The sequence below is a fragment of the Mytilus californianus genome, unplaced genomic scaffold (genome assembly GCF_021869535.1).
Source record: "Mytilus californianus isolate M0D057914Y unplaced genomic scaffold, xbMytCali1.0.p SCAF_31, whole genome shotgun sequence".
NCBI classification, from domain to species: Eukaryota; Metazoa; Mollusca; class Bivalvia; order Mytilida; family Mytilidae; genus Mytilus; species Mytilus californianus.
In genome coordinates, this window is record NW_026262681.1 from 313,509 (window position 1) to 332,369 (window position 18,861).

Consider the following 18,861-nt stretch of genomic DNA (forward strand, 5'->3'; position numbering starts at 1 on the left):
GATGTAGACAATGGTGGATTGAACCTGGTTTTATAGCTAGCTAAACCTCTCACTTGTATGACAGTCACGCATAAAGATTCCATTATATTGACATCAATGTGTGAACAAAATGAACAGACATAATAGGTAAAAATGTCAAAAATAGGGGTTAAGCAGACAACACTGTGTTATAATTTTAATCACTATCAAAGCAAACAAATATGTCAACAAAGAAAATCCAAAAGGCAAAAAATATTTATGTAATAATACATTTTTGTAGAGATGATTCATAACTCACAATTTTCATCATTGCTTATATTGGGGATAATAAGCACATACACATAGAATGAAATTGCTGCAGGTATTTTTAAAACTTACCCATTAAACATGTTAGACATAGAATCAAATTGTAACCATGGATATGTATACCATTTTACAAACTACTTCAATAGACCAGTTTCCAGTTTGTCCTTCACCTGAAGAAAGTCGTCAATTAAAAATCTGTGGCCTTTATGACGTCATTTACCAGAAAAAGGGGATCGCCTGTATCCCTGCACTATTAACGTTCAGCAAGCGTCTTAGTGATCCTCATTGTGAAGGATAAACTAGAAATAATGTTTGTTCTGTATGTACTTAATCACAATTCCCTAATGATAGCAAGGCTGATTGTCAATTGATGAGAATTGAATTTGCTGAATGATTCGTGCAATATAGCATCATAGTTTTCCAACCACTCTCTCAACATGGTAACCGAAGTGACGATGCCCCTAAACGCACGAATGATGTTCACTAAAATCAAAGTTTTTGACGGAAATGCATCAAACTGGAAAGTTGTCTATTGACACACAGGTGTAAATGAAAAGGATATATTACGTTGTAATTAGTATGTCAATTCATTTATTTCTGAAATGCAAACATGCATTGTTATTGATTTTGTTAAATGTTTAGAACATACTCACCCCTTTTCGTCTAATCAAAAAATAGTTTTTTCCTTTCTAAGTATATGTAAGAGAATAATAATCGCTTTCTTCATGATTAGTTCGAGCATTAGCGAGTACTTATCATGAAGTAAGGGATTATCATTCTCTTACAAACTTAGAATATTGTAAAGTGCTCAAGGCTTAAATGATCTCTAAATTGGTTGTATTTAATAATTAGTTTCATTGTCAGTGCAATGTTTATATTTAATGCATGACTTCCTTTTTAGGCATTTCATTTATGGATTACTTTTAGTGATGAAAGGACTTTCTTATTATTTGGGAAATATTTAAAAAAAAATGCGTTATACATATTAGGTAGCACAACAGAACAAAGAAAATGTAGGAATTGTATAGGTTTCCTGATTGTGAGTATGAATGTACATGATGTAAATCATGTAATATTTTAGTGATGAATTATCCTTTTTTTAATTTACAGTTTAAATCAATTTATACATTTAAAATAAATTTTATTTAACAGCCAATATTTTCGTCCGGCTTTTTACATCAAATACTATTTTATTATATCAGGGAAATGTTCAAATAAAGTGCCTTTAAAAGTTTTTAAAAGTTTAATTCCTGTTTTGTTTTGTTTTTATACGCCCGTTTACGGGACGTATTATGGAATACCGTTGTCCATCTGTCCGTCCGTCCGTCTGTCCGTCCGTCTGTCCGTCCATCTGTCCGTTGTCAACAGGTTGGACATTAACTCAAAAATGCTTTAACCAATTTGCATAAAACTTTGGTGAATTGTTTATATCTATTGACGTGAGCTCCCTTTCGTTTTTTATAAAATTTAGATTTTACGTTTCCGAGTTATGGGGTTTTATTCATTAAAAAAAGGGGGATTTTCCAGTTTTCAGACAATAAGTCAAGAATGCTTTCACCAACTTGCAAGAAATTGTGGTGAATTGTTTATATCTTTTGACATGAGCTCCCTTTCGATTTTTATAAATTTTAGAGTTAACGTTTCCGAGGTTTCAGGGTTTTATCCATAAAAAGGGGGGATTTTCCAGTTTTCAGACAAAAACTCAAAAATGCTTTCAGCACTTCTTATGAAACTTTGGTGAATTGTTTGTATGTATTGATGTAAGCTCCCTTTAGAATTTTATAAATTTAACATTTTACATTTCTGAGTTATGGGGTTTTATTCATTAAAAAAAGTGGTGATTTTCCAGTTTTCGGACAATAACTCGATAATGCTGTCACCAATTCTCATGAAACTTTGGTGAATTGTTTATATCTATTGATGTAAGCTCTTTTTTTATTTTCATAAATTTCTAATATGACATTGAGAATTAATTGAACTTTATTTGTTGATAGTCTGACAACAGATTTACTTAGTATTGCACAACAGCAAGAAATCTTTAATTGAATATAAATTCATATAACCCATTTCAAGTTCTTTGACTACATTTATTCAGAAACCTATAATATGTCAAATATTTAATTACAATCCAAATTCAGACCTGAATCAAGCTTCAATATTGTGTCAATTTTTGCCCCAACTGTTCAGGGTTGGACCTCTGCGGGCGTATCTAGCTGCACTCAGCGAAGCAGTTTATTTTATTTTATCGAAATATTGGAAATAACTATTCTTCCCAACCGCTGATCCAGTGATCAAAGTTTTTGGAAAACTAAAGATTAAGGTATTTTTTTTATTTTAAAGCAGTTTTTTTCTCTTTTTTTGCATATGCTTTGATATTGTTTACTTATTTAGTAATTTGAAGTTTTTAATATTTTCATAATAATATTCACGGTACCAAATTTACTGCACAGTAAACTTTAACTTATTTTGAGTTTTTTGTTTGTTTCAAAATTCAACTTTTAGTCAGTTTCAATCACTGTGTGATAAATCCTTTCAATCTGATAAATGTGCTTCGGGGCAGTTGTAACTCATTTATAGAAACTCTTTGTTTTGAACAGTAGATAGACCCAAATAACAGGATAATCCTTTACTATGAACATGATTTACATTCATTCTTCACGCATCAAATCCTACAATTTCATTGGTCGAGAGCACTTTGCTATATTCTAAATTTCATTGTACATGGCTTTCCATGCTCTATAAAATGCTATTCATGAATGAATTTTCATTGTAGATTTGTTATGAAAGTGAACTCTTAATAACTACAATAATTTAATGTAAAATCCCCTGAGGCAATATCAATAGGAAAACGGCCTACTGATTAAAGATTAAGGAGAATGGAATTATAAAAATATTTTGAATATTGTAAACGTTAATAATGGTACATTTATGGAACCAAAAAAGAGATGAAAGAAAAAATCGTCAATCTAATTTTTATTCAAGATCTTAGAGTCCGTAATTTTTTCTCAAAGAAAACAATGACTGTTTATATATAAAACAAAGGAACCTTTTCCAAATAACCAATACATGGACATTCATCAATAAAAGGTAAGCATCTGATGTTTAATGATCATAATTGTCATATTTAATGAGTTAGTTTTTTTTATAATTATTAAAATTTATACAAATTTCAAAAAGCTGATTAATAGAACATTGAGCGCTGTTCATAATCAAGAAATTTAAGATACACAAGTAATAAATTTTACCATATGCAATACACTTCATTATCAAAAGTAAAAACTTGTTGAGGTTTTACCTTTACAATGGAAAAGGATTAGTTTGTAATATCACTCAAAAACTCAAACACATCAAACGAATGGACAACAACTGTCATATTCCTGACTGAGTACAGGCATTTTCTTATGTAGAAAATGGTTTTATCAGCTAGCTAAACCTCTCACTTGTAAGACAGTAGCATACAATTCCATTATATTGACAACGATGCGTGTACAAAACAAACAAACAAACGATGACCTATAGTTGTTAATTTCTGTGTCATTTGGTCTCTTGTGGAGAGATGTCTCATTGGCAATCATACCACATCTTCTTTTTTTATAAACATAATAGGTAAAAATGTCAAAAATAGGGGTACAGCATTCAACACTGTGTTATTATCTTAATCAATATAAAAACAAACAAATATGTAAACAAACATTTACCATGGCACAATAACACAATGACGGGATGTATACATAAGTACAGAGCCACGTCATATGTAACAAAGAAACACAAAAAGGCATATAGACAAAGCATATTAGCAAAAATGAATGACAAAAATACAAAAATTATCATGGAACAATAGCACAATGTCAATGGCGGGATGTATAAGTAAAAATGTTCTAAATTGGTCAGACAATACTTGTCATGTTTTATGAACATTTAAAACCCTTGTCCTACGACTTGGGTTTTAGATATGCATTAAACATGACTAAGAATTGTCTAACATACTAGTATATATGAAATGTCCATTTTAGCATTTCCGCTCACCTGTACATTTCCTACCCCACAGAATGCTAAAATGTAACCTCACATAATTTAATTTCTTATGTTGAAATATATTTGTTGCTTACAGGATAATAACACGGGATGAAAATTATATATTTTGAATAAGTATGTGTACTTAGATTAAATGAAAGGAAATGAAGCTATTTGTATTCTCTCAAATCTGTCTATCTAAATGTTTCTGGTACAAGCTTGTATTAGTTAAAATGGATGAAATATATTACGTATATGATGGGTGGGGTTTTCAGTGAGGTATGGAATGTTCAACGACATGTTAAGTTACATTGGTTGAACACAGGCACTTGTCTCAGAATATATACCTTAATTTTTTTTTCTGAGACAAGTGCCTGTGTGGTTGAAGTATACTGTCAAACAACTACCTCAGGACCACTTAATCCAAAATTGGTTTATAAATATATAGGTTCTACCATTGCATCAGGTATTCAACGATATTTCTCTTTTACTTTTAAAAACGCGAGAGTCGCCGATCACTTCAAATATTCAAAATCTAACAGGGGAGAGAAGAGAAATGTCGTTTAACACGGGATTTTATGGTAGAATCTGCTTCTCTAAGGATTTAAGACGATATGCCGACAAAATTCATCTTTCTTTTCCAATCATCTGCAAAAATATGTATTCTTTCTTTGTAATGTCATCAAACATGGTCAACTTCTTTAATCAAAATTATGAAATTCAGAGGAAAAAATAAAAATTTGACCAATGAAGAGTTAGGATAAAAAAAAATCTCACACGTTGCTTCATTAGAAAAACATCTAAAAGGTCAAAAAAGGTATAAATCGACTAAGCATTAGAGAACTAGCAATATCGTAATTTAAACCGAATTAATCTTGAAAACATACCTCATGCGGACCCCGCAAGATGTATTCAGTGTATATATACTCTCTCCAATAATTATTTCTGCGACTGCATCTTACGATCCTTTATGACAGATATTTAGCTAATCTGCATCCAATTCCATCTTCAACAGTAACGATACCTGTACACAATAAATAGAATAGATATACGCTTAAAAAGTGTACAAAACAACACCATTATTAATATTAGGGGAAAATTAAATACAGATATCTATAATTATTTCGGATAACCGATATCCTTCGTCAGTAATAATTGTTAACTTTTTACACATGACGTGGATGGAAAGTTGTTTCATTGACACTTTTTATTTATATTGTTCAGAGAATGCTGATAAAATTGATGTTAATAAGTAGAAAGATGTTTCGTGGATTACTTAGACAACACAGAAATGTAATGTTTGTAATAAAAATATTGCAATAAAATGACGGGATATCCAGTTCCTTATATAAGATTGACATTCCAAAAGTGCACAGATCAAAGCTATATTTATTCAGGATTTCCTCCTAGTTAAGTGTCGTGAGGATGTATTTGCAGATTTCTAGTGAGTGAAATGCAAATACCCAATTCCTGTATCAAGCAGTATAATGTTGCATACAAATACAATGTTACTTGGGGTTTTATCTGTAAGGATAATAACATATCTATGGAGGAGGAAGGACAGGTGCTTCTCCGCATTGAGGTCTTTAAAGGTTGATGCATGTAGCACATGTCTCATGGATCAGTTCAATTCTTATTTGTTTCGGCGACCACAAAGCCTTACTCTAATCGGAAATAGTGTCTACGTCTTTGGCTAGTCCATTGCAAAACATAATGAAAAGATTAAAATCAGTTAAGGAAATTAAAAAAAAACTGTGAATTCATGAATGGTATTGATATTCTACTTAATGGTGTGGTAAGATTGATAGCAATATCTTTGTCAAGGTGGAATATATGGGTAGTTTTGATATCAAATTCAAAGCTTTTAATAGAAAAAGTTAATCAAATTATAATAGGTGGCACACTTGCCCTTTTGTTCAAATCAAACCTTTTTTTGAACAACAGACTTCCGGGAACCAGAACGTTCTAATATGCTATTAAAAGTATGCTGAATTTTTCAGCACAAGTCAGATAAGGTATAGTTAAGATAAGAAATGACTGCCACTTTATTAGAACTTATAGGGCAATAGCTACGAGATATGAAAAAAAGAATAGGATTTCGTTTGGTTCAATCATTAATAGAAGTGAAATAATGACATAATAATTTTTTAGCAGCCAATTTGGTTATATTTTGTCTAAATAAGCAAAGAAATATCGCTGATGAATTAGTTACTTGCAAGTGAATAATTCAACCTCATTAAGTCCGTATTCATATGACCTTCAATTTAACCCATTAGCTAGAAATTGGTTACGCATGCATAAGTCGTGTTCAGCCATTAAAAAGAAAAGAATGTCAACATTGAAAGTGAAACAAAGGTGAACCATTTCGTTGACTGATTCGATTAACAAAAATTCATTCTTATACAGGTACAAACCTTAATTAACTTATTTTTTTAACCTATGACATAAAATCAAACAGACCTATACAAATTCAAATGCACGAGGTCGCTATGGTATTTATATTTATGTTTATATTTATATCGGGTTGTGTGATCATGGGCAGAATTCGGAGGTCATCTCGATAGTTAATTAGATAGCGTGTAGACTAAAATACATACGTAATTCTGATACATGTTATCGTGTACATGCATTGTTAACTGTTTTTCAGACTTATTGTAATTTGGATATACGTTTTAGTATGTTATAAATCAGATGTGTGAATTTTAGACAAACGGTGAACATGAATTTGACAGCTAGTGCCCCTTTAAGACAAAGTAGACATTAATGCTTGAAACTGCAGAATTTAACATAGACAGTAATGGGGGTATAAATAAGTGGTTTTATTCCTCTTTAAGTAGTTAACAATGCGCATATACTTATATAACGTTTTATCAGCTATAAAATGTTCCGACATGATCAAATGAAAAACAAGAAAAACAAACGCTCTGATGAACATTCAAATTGAAAACAAAGAAAAACAAATCTGAAAACACTAACCAACGACAACCAGTGACTTACAGGCTCCTGACTTTAGACAGGCCCATACAGATCGTGATGGGTTGATATGTTTGTTATCACTAATGTAATAGGGTATATTTAATAATAGTAATTCTGTAATCCAGGTACAAACTGAGGTACAGAGGATCTATATAATAAGTTTATAAAATCATTGATAATGTCAATAAGGATCTGGGTACTAAGGTAAACATAATCATTGCGTTTTTTTGGCTTTCTGATATCAATAAAGTACAATCGGTTGGTGTATCATCAGGGCTAAGTAATAGTCATCTTGCATCTTGGTTCATCTGATACTGTGGTTGTACCATTTATATATTTGAGTGCAACATATATATGAACTCAACTATCTTACCCAACACTAGCTTTCAAATTTGCTTTAAATAACGAAAATGACAGGACCATTTGAGTATAAAAATAGAAAAGAGAATGATTGTGATAATAACCTTAAGAATGCATTACGGGAAGGAGCCATTACGGAAAGGATCTCAAGGAATGTATCCATAAATTTGTATATACGTTCTCTGGTTTTGAAATTTCATTGATATTTATCTTATATTTCATTTTTAAACAGAAGCTGGATGAAAGAAAGGCAGATAAATAATATAATAATCATTTTGTCCAAACAATTACCTACATTGTGCATTTGGCAAAATTCTAGTATATATTCAAAAACTATCAATGACAATTCTGACGTCAGGCGCGCGATTCTACTTCGGGGTCAGTGTTGGTCTGGCCATTCGGTCCCTGTGCTTAAGATCTGTCAATCGTTTATGGGTGGATTTGGCATTCATAAATAGAATTCAAAGGTGGGAGGGCAAGGCATGAGGTTGTAAGATGTGAAATATGACTTTTTGTGCTTCTTTGTTAAATATTTGGTTTTTTTTGTTGTGATTGGGATACTTGTTGTGCTTGTGCATCCTGTCATTATGTCATTGTTTATGATGTTCTCGTATTCTTGTCTTTCATTTTTGCTGGTGTGCTGTGTCTGTGTGCCTTTTGGTGTTGCTTCGATACATATAGCTTGGCTCTGTACTTGTTTATCCCGTTGTTGTGCTATTGTGGAGCAGGTTTGTATGCTTTTCGTTAATTTTTGCTATGTGCTTTGTCTATATGCCTTTTATGTTTCTTTGATGCATGTATGACGTGGCTCTGTACTTGTGCGTCTCGTCATTGTGTTGTTGTACTATGGTAGATTTGTGTATTCTTGTCTTTGATTTTTGCTAATGTGCTTAGTCTATGTGCCATTTTGTGCTTCTTTGTTACATATTTGTTTGTTTGTTAGGTGATTGGGATGATAACCCAATGTTGACTGCTGTTCCCCTTTTTTTGACATTTTTACCTAATATATCTGTTTGTTTTGTTCACGCATCGTTGTTAATATAACGGAATTTGATGCGACTGTCATACAAGTGAGAGGTTTAGCTAGCTATAAAACAGGAATATGACAGTTGTTATCCATTCGTTTGGTGTGTTTTATCTTTTGATTTTTCCATTTGATTAAGGACTTTCCGTTTTGAATTTTCCTCAGAGTTCAGTATTTTTGTGATTTTATTTTTTTTTTGTATTAAAGTGATAATTGAAATTGCACTTCCTTAGTGAAAATAATTGTAGTTGCACCAACTTTTATTATGAACTCTACATTTATTGTTGTGCCTTCCAATGACTAATACCATGTAATGCTTAATTTTTATTTCCCGCTTCAAAATAAAGTCATCTTTTAAATATCCGTCAGTACTCCCAAGCACTGATTTATCAATATAGACCTCCTTTATCCACTTAAATAAATACTAGATTAGATTAAAAGTTACTAGATATCAGAAGATGTGGTATGAGTGCCAATTAGACAACTTTCTCATCCAAGTCACAAAATTTGCAAAATCTAACATGATTTATCAAAAAAGATATTGATAAAATATGATAAACATCAGTGATTGTCATTTGTTGATGTATTATATATTTGTTTTTCGTCCAATTTTTGTGCATAGATTAGGCCGTTAGTTTTCTCGTTTGCATTGTTTAACATTTGTTATTTCGTGGCCTTTTATAGCTGACTATGCGATATGGGCTGTTTTCATTGTTGAAGGCCGTACGGTGACCCATAGATGTTAATTTCTGTGTCATTTGGTCTCTTGTAGAGAGTTGTCTCATTGGCAATCATACCAAATTTTCTTTTTTATATAAACTATTATGTGTGATTGTTTTTTCTTTAAATCTTCCATATGTTCAACGAAAACATGAAACATCAGGAAGAACGTACTCTGCGCTAAATATTATATACAAATGTGTGAAAACTAGAATTGACTGCAGGTAAATATTCGGAAAGCTCATTTTATCAAGTATTGTAAATCATATTCTGTGTCTTAATTCTAATCTTAAAGTAAAAAAAGAGAAATGTATCAATGAAACATATACTTTGATATTCAAATTACAAAATGATGTATACATAAAGGTTGCACTTTGTAATTAACAAGGTAGGCAAAAACAAGGTTTTCCAGCCTAGAGGAAAATACTAGGAAAACCCCGGTCTTTACTAGATTTTACTGGGTAATAATGGGTAACATGGAAGGCTGCCCGAAAAGAGCAGTCCGTACTCAATTACAAATGATATTCCTTTTATTATATGTATATGTAAGACATAGTATTTTTATTCATAAGTTATAATTCATACATAGTGTATATATTTTAGAAAGTATTGACCCAGCAACCCTGAGAAATTTAAATGACCACTCATAGATACATGTGAAATAAATCCGAATACTAGCCTTACAAATTGCCTACAAAAAGCTTATATGTTAATTATTTCTTTATTCTTTACATTCATTTTTCCATAAATTGAAGAAAAGGTTCCTGTTTCATATGTATACCAATGATGGCGGTTTACTTTAAGTGTTAAACGACAGACATGGATTGACGTTTTATGTTTTTTTTCAATTTCATAACTATGTTTTCTGATTATGTAGTTGAAGAACTTCATTTTAATATCATTATTATATTATATAAGACGCCAGGGTGTTCAGGTTATAATGAAAACAGTTTGTTTACTTTACATATATAAATAGTAGTATACCGCTGTTCGAAACTCATAAATCAATAGAAATAAAAACAAATCCGGGTTACAAACTAAAACTGAGGGAAACGCATCAAATATAAAAGGAGAACAACGACACAACAAAAACACAACATTAGAATGTAACACACACAGAAACGAACTATAATATAACAATGGCCATTTTCCTGACTTGGTACAGGACATGTTAAGAAAAAAGTGGTGGGTTGAACCTGGTTTTGTGGCATGCCAAACCTCCCGCTTTTATGGCAACGTCAACCACAACATATAATATTTTGTTATCATGGACGTATTAGTAGTTTTCTTATATTCGAGTTTTCCGCCTGATTTTGATATCTGCATATCCTAGTGATATGTCTGATTCAAAGGTATCCCATCGTACACCCCTGCGATCCTCAGTTCCTGGATTAAAGTATTGTCCGTTTAGGTTAGCATCGGAGCAATATATGAACCACCATGCTCCTTTTCTCAAATCTGGACAGATATTTCCGAATGTATTATCCCATGTCATAAAGTTAATACCGTTTACGTCTGTTAGGGAATCACCTAAAAAAAAGGAAAACATTTTCTTGAGCTTTTCTTGAATTTGCAAGTAGTTGCGCATGTTTTTAAAAAAAATATTATTGCTTCATTATAATGTATAAAGTATACATTGATTAGATTTTCAACTGTTCATTTAACCTGGTTGTAATATTTTCTTTAAGTCTTTGAAAGTTGTAACATATCAATCTCAATTTATTTTGATAGACAGAAAAAAATAACAATTTTGATTTCATGTCCCTCTTTCATGACCTTTCATAAGTATCAGCATTCAAGTTGCACTAGGACATATTGATTTTTATTGTGAAATGTGTATACTAAAATACCTGCATCACTGTTGGTATCGAAGCCAGACACGTTCAGCTTGTAATTATTATCACTATTGGTTATGGAAAAGCTGGAGTACAAGGCATATCTTTCCTGATCCGCAGCATTTCGTAGATCTACACGTAACTCGTATTGAGCTTGGTTTGTTAAAAAGTGGATATTTTCATTGCCTGCAATAAATTGAATTGAAAAAGTAAACAACAAGTTACAATATAGTGCTGAAACTTCATATCATACTATCGTAGTTCTCAACAGTACTTTTTGGACGATACAACTACTAGTATTTGCTAAAGATTCAACTACAACGATTTGAAAAATCTAAAGGTCAAAGGCGGCTTTAAAAATGATCAAACTTACACCGTAAATTCATCTATAGGATTCCCTGAATGACAAATGAAAAATATTTCAAAAGAGATAACTCGCAGTAGAAAAAAACTTAAAAAATAATATATGTGGTCCTGAAAACCTAATTTCAAAAGGTAAAAGGTCAATTCAAGTACGAAGGTCAACACAAAGTCCGAAAGGTGTTGGCAAATACAGCCAGGGTAATCTATTGCTGAAGTCGAACTTCCTTGGTATTTCGAAAAATTCAAAGTTTTGTAATCCCGTTAGTTTATAAATATGACAATAACGACGATGATTCATTTCAACAGAGAAGTGCTGACTACTGGAATGGTAATACCTTCAATTAGAAAACTCTACTAGTGTTGACATCGATCCTTGGTTGTTAATAAACTCATTATAGATACCAGGATTTACCTTTCGTACGCAAGATACGGGTTTCGTCTACAAAAGACTAATCATTGACGCTCGAACCAAAAAAGTGAAAATGGCGAAATGAAGTACGAAGTTAAAGAGATATAGGAAGATGTGGTATGAGTGCCAATGAGACAACTCTCCAAAGAGCATTGAACCCCTAAAATTCTTAATGTTTGCCAAATACAGCTAATTTAAACTCTAATCCTGGGGTAGAAAAACCTTAGTATTCCAAAAAAAGGTTAATAAAGGAATAACGGAATAAGTCACCAAGAAGAGGAGCAGAGTTGGTTCCCATGTGAATGCTTATTGTTTGTTGACAAATATGCCTCCAACCTTAACAAAATGCTGTCAATCAACATTGATCAAGAAATCGAGCATCTTGACAATGTGAGTTTCAGATAATTATTTTTGCATCCGAGTTTTTTTTTTTATAAAGTACTATTTATCCCTCCAAAAAAGGATACCTGTATCCACGTTGGTCATTCTTAGAAGGATCAATACTTTATGTTAAGGGTAGACAAGTCAAATGTTTCAATACTATTGCAATAGGAATGATACTCAGAGTGTATGCACTCTAACTACTGATCAATATTTTTTTGGTCTTGAACGTCCATTTTGGTCCTAATACAACATGAAAAGACTGAACAATTAATCATTAAGTCATTTTTAGTCTTTCAGTTAATTTTAAGATTAATCGATTGCAGTTCAAGTCAATGCTGTCAATATTGTTGTTTATAAGTTGATAGAGGTTTCGTGGATTATCATGTGCAAACATTGTGACATTTCCAAGTGAGATAACCCAATCTTTTTATAATGAACAGTCAATAATTAACTCTAAATATCGTTGCAATTAATAATCTTGATTAACAACCAATAAAAGTCTTCACGGGACACTGAAATTAATGGGCGATAAAACGCCTATGATAATAAGAACAGCGAAACTTTGTCAATAGTATTAATCAATAAACCAAGGAGGAGTTATAAAGATAGAAATATATATAAAAAAAAAAAAAAAAAAACATCCGATGATTGTTGTTAATTTGTTATTTGATTGACGATTGTTTTTTAACAAACAGTAATAAAATGTATTTCATGTGTTAACGAGGCATCTGGTTTCTTTTTTTTTAAAACGGGAAGGGAATATCAATAACAAACGGGAGACTGCATGGTGACATAGATCTCGATTTGATGATCTTATAAAATGACCATGAAATATAGATATAAGCATTTGTCCTTATGTACTAGAGAAGACACCTTTTGTACCTACCCGTTGCTTATTGCAGTTTTATCTCTCTTAGGAACAACAATAATATGTTTGCTTATTTTACTTTTTTTTTCGAAAATAAAACTGGCATAATTTAGCTGTGTTCTGTATAAACCTAAAACACTAGCATACAAAAGTTTGTCTAGCTTTTTTTAAAGGGGTGATCACAACATGGCATCGTTCGGACATGACTTGTGTCAATTAAACGCATTAATTAAATTAGAAGCTCCATAAGAAAGAGGGGCTATATCAGTATACTAAAGATATATTTTGTCATCATCAAGCCAAGCGCTTGTGGAGTGTTCCCCTTTTTTGTGTATCAATTTTGTTATTTGAAATGAATAAAGGCAACAGTAGTATACCGCTGTTCGAAATTCATAAATCGATGGGGAAAAATCAAATCCGGGTTACAAACTAAAACTGAGGGAAACACATCAAATATAAGAGGAGAACTACGACACAACAGAAACACAACATTAAAATGTAACACACACAGAAACGAACTATAATATAACAATGGCCATTTTCCTTACTTGGTTTAGGACATTTTACGAAAAAAATGATGGGTTGAACCTGGTTTTGTGGCTAGCCAAACCTCCCGCTTTTATGGCAATGTTAAATATAACATTAAAATGACAACATTACATGACAGGACTACAATACAAATAAATGGGATAACATATAGGACAGAGAAACATACGAATAATGGCTAACAAAAGGTACCAGGTTTAAAATTTAATACGCAAGACGCGCGTTTCGTCCATACAAGACTAACCAGTGACGCTCAGATAAAAAAAGTTCGAAAGCCAAAACAAGTACAAAGTTGAAGAGCATGAAATTGAGAATGGAAATGGGGAATATGTCAAAGAGACAAGAACCCAACTAAAGAGCAAAAAAAGCCGAAGGTCACCAATGAGTCTTTAACACAGCGAGAAAATCCCGCAACCGGAAGCGGGTCTCAGCTGGCCCCTTAATAAAAAACATGTACTTATTCGTTTTGGGTTGGATTTTTTTTTCGAAAACCACATTTCAAAACATTTGAGATGGAAGAATATCTTAATTTAAACTGAATTTTCTGTAGCTTATTGACAGGAGTATTCAACAGCATGAGTTAATAGTATTTCCACCGCATAGTAAGTGTGCTTCAAATATTGAAGTTACTGCTGTCTCATTTCTTTTTAGTAAATTCATTGATAATTTCTAATGTGAGAAAGGGAGTTTAGATAATGAAATACTAGTATTCATGAAATCGGAGTCTTTAAAATGAAATCAAGTAAACAGATGTTTTTAATACCAGCAGGAAAGTAAAAAATAAATGTATGCAGAATGCGGTCGTTTAAGTTAATAAGAATTAAAACCCGTATGTTTTTACAGAACTTTCTATGTTAATCGAACATCATTGAAAACATTGCACCCGGGTGGCTCAGATAAGGGTAATTGGCCATTACTGTCCTACATTCTTGGATATGTTGGATGACCTAGCAATTTAACGTTATTCTTAATTACGGTATTAAATAGAGTAAAGGAAGGTCCAATTCGTAATCATTGGTTGACATTACTAAAGGTCACAGAGCAGACCTATGATTATGTAGGATTTCCTCCTTGGTAACTGTCTTGAGAGTTTAATTTTAGTTTCTCTAGTAAATGAATTGTCAATATCTTTTACCTTTATAAAGCAGTTTATGTAATGTAATTAACACAAAAAAAAAACGCTGCTTTTTGGGGTTTTGATTGCAGCGATTACACACGAAACTATGGTGGAGGAAGGCGGATGCTTAGCAATATGTGGGTCTTTAAATATCGATGTAGCATGTAATTCAATTCTTCCATTCAGTTTTTGTTTTTATTCTAATTTGTTTCGACGACCTCACAGCCTTAACACATTCAGAAAGAGTGTCTATGTCCTCAGTTAGTCCACTGCCATGCATAAAAAAGGATTAAAGTCAATCAAGGAAAAATAAAACACTCAGAGAATCGCATGAACGGTTTTGATATTTTACTTAATATAAAAATAAGGAAATGTAGTAATGTTGCAAATAACACAGATGCCAGATACAAAAACATATAAGCTAGTACAGGTTACCATAAAAGAGGAGCGAAAGATACCAAAGGAACAGTCAAACCCATAAATCGAAAATAAACTGACATCGCCATGGCTAAAAAATAAAAGGACAAACAGACAAACAAAAGCACATAAAACACAACAAAGAATTAAGAATCCAACAATGAGCATATGCCATAACGTATATTTGCTATACATAAAGGCAACAGTAGTATAACGCTGTTTAATAGTCATTTTTGGATTGAGCAAAAAATCCGGATAACAATCTAAAACCATGGGAAACACATCAATTATAAGAGGAAAACAACGGAACAACAGAAACACTAAACTATAAGAAAAGAAAACGCCAACATACATAGAAACGGACTGTGTGATAACAACTGCCATATTCCTGACTTGGTGCAGGACATTTCAAGAAAAAATGGTGGATTGTATATTTACAATAGTTGCATTTAAATTTTGCAAGTATCTTGAACAGATTCATACGTTGATACAGTTCTCCTTTCATTCGCAATCATTCGGTGTTATGTTGCCGTATTTCATCAAAACAAACCTAGATAAAAATTTCCCAGTAAATTTCCAAAGCCTTCGCTGTATTCTTGCCATGTTCTGTAAAAGTCTACAGAATTGTCAATTCTTCTTTGTAAGACCTAAAAAATAACAAAACAATTGTTATCTAAATGTTGACGTATCCTACTGACCTTGACTTTAATTCACGGAAAATGTTTTAAAAATCTTCTTCCTTTCATTCCATTCCAAAACCGGCCCAAACTAGTACCTGCTTGGAGTAAGTATTATAAGGGGAGCAACATTTCAGTGTCAATTTGAGCTTAAATTATGAATTTGAATATTTTGATATTAACATTTTTATCAGTCAAATGATATACCATTTTGGTCACATCAAACAGTCTTGACATGTACATTTCTTCAAAATACCGTGAAATGCAAAGCAGTATCAAAATATGCGATTCTTTACCATTTACTAGAGAATTCAAAACTTTCAATCTGACGTAAATTTAAGATCGTTATTTTGTTTTATATTGAAAGAAGTAGCTCAAACGAGGAAACAATAATTTCGATAATCATCTATCATCATTAATTACTAACTTTTAAGAATAGCTCGGAGACTCAATTTTAGGGCATCATTTCTTGTTACTTCATGATTCTTTCGAAAATAATCTTTTTTTCTCAACTTCAAAAGTATTTACCAGAAACAGTTAATTTTTAGGTCACGTACCGTCCATTTTCCACCAGCCGTCTTCATGTCACAGTACACTAACACTCCTTCAGGAATTCCTACAGGAAATATTCTGTAAATACCACTGTCTTTCTGAGGCACATCATCGCAGTCAATATACCCTTTAACTGAAAAAATAAGACAGATTTCTTCCTGAAACCATCCTTTTAATTTCATTACTGTTAGTCACTTTTCCCCTAGAATCGTACAATTGTAATGAACCTATATTTTCAGTTTTACTTTTTTTAAATTTCAGCTTAAGATTAATTATTGCACGCTAAGTGGGCTGAATTGGATTCCTGGAGTTAAATCTTTGAATCGGTATTGCGCTTGTAATCGTCACTTTTACAGATGCCTTTAATTAAACCATTTATATGAATTAAAATGAAGGTATTCTGTGTTATTTAGAGGCTTACAATATAGTAATGCAAACAGTTGACACAATTACAACAATAATAGTAATGTCCCTTTAGTATATAACCTAAATATGCAACCTGAAGCAATACTTTTTATATGAGTATGAATTTGGGATAATGCACTTTTTTCAATTTTTGTCATACATTAATAAGAGAGTATAACGGTTTGTAATTATTAATTTATAATTTTGAAGTTTTAATAAAATACTGAGACTATCCTGATAAGAACAGACACACATTGAGTTCATAAAATGCTGAGGTGGTCTAATTAATTTTTAAGTGTACGAATTCATGTCTTGACACATTTTTAGCAATACCAGTTGATATGTTGATATTTCTATACACGACATTCTGATTTTTACATACAATGTAAATAATGAAAAAAAAACAACATACAAGCACGTTCATAATGGGAGAGTTTTAGCCTGATAAAAAAGTGAGTACTCAGTCTAACATGATATAAAGTTTAACGATTCGCCAAGATATTGAATTTACGAATTTATGTTATTATTTATTTATATAGAAATTGTCTTCTGCTATATAATCTGTGTATCAGAATATTCTTGCTTATAACTAGACATAGCTAAATTCATCGTCATACCTTGTACCACACAATTATTTTATTTTATTTATTAATATTACTTTTACTGTTAAGTCTGTTTTTTGTTATATCCATTTTACGTGACTCTGTGCTTATGTATCCCGTCATACTTTGAACGACAAAATTATTTTATTTATTAATATTACTTTTGCTGTTGAGTCTGTTTTTTGTGATATACATTTGACGTGACTCTGTACTTATGTGTATCGTCAAACTTTGTACCACACAATTATTTTATTTTATTTATTAATATTACTTTTACTGTTACGTCTGTTTTTTGTTATATCCATTTTACGTGACTCTGTATTTATGTATCCCCTCATACTTTGAACGACAAAATTATTTTATGTCTACCTGTACGAATTTCAAACGCGCGATTTCACGCCAGTACTTAAAACCTTCCATCCTTTATGGGTGGATTTTACATAGATAAATAAAATCGTATAATATAAGCAAAATGAGGATTTTAAATTTGATGTATGCCTTTTTGTGCTTCTTCGTTACATTTGTTTGTTTTTATAGTGATTAAGATGATAACACAATGTTGACTGCTGTACCCCTATTTTTGACATTTTTACCTATTGTGTCTGTTTGTTTTGTTCACGCATCGTTGTCAATATAATGGAATTTGATGCGACTGTCATACAAGTGAGAGGTTTAGCTAGCTATAAAACCAGGTTCAATCCACCATTTTCTACATAAGAAAATGCCTGTACCAAGTCAGGAATATGACAGTTGTTATCCATTCGTTTGATGTGTTTTTTTTTTATTTTGCCATTTGATTGGGGACTTTCCTTTTTGAATTTTCCTCGGAGTTCAGTATTTTTGTGATTTTACTTTTTTCATTTATAAATTTAACTTGTAATAATTCGAGGTATATGATCGTCGTACGTAAAATGTTCATGTTATAATGTTGTTCAACATTATTTAAAGTAAGAATTTAGTTTATTGGTTTTGAACTAGCTAACTATGATGTTTACTTTACACACAACAAAGAATAGCAAAACGTAGATGTTGTCTTACTCTCAATGCTTAACTTAGCTTACCATTGTCGACTTCGTAGTATTGCATCTCGGCTGATGTTATTGAATTGTCTAAGTTTCGGATTTTCTCATTATGTCCTTTACAAATCTTATTTCCAAAGGTGAAACTGACACAAAGTGGAACTTCCGAACAAAAACGTGCACAATCCGCTGTGCTATCCATTTCAGAGGTAAATGATTCGTCCTTGATAAATGTGTAACCATGTAAATCTGGCCTTTTGACCCACTTAACTTGAACAATATTTCCTG

At 31.8% G+C, this 18,861-nt stretch overlaps 1 protein-coding gene across 2 annotated transcripts in view; it reads left to right on the forward strand.

The window, feature by feature from the left end:
* Positions 1-18,861, forward strand: part of LOC127736442 (calcium-responsive transcription factor-like) — a 91,039-nt gene that overhangs the window by 31,353 nt on the left and 40,825 nt on the right. The window lies entirely within an intron of this gene.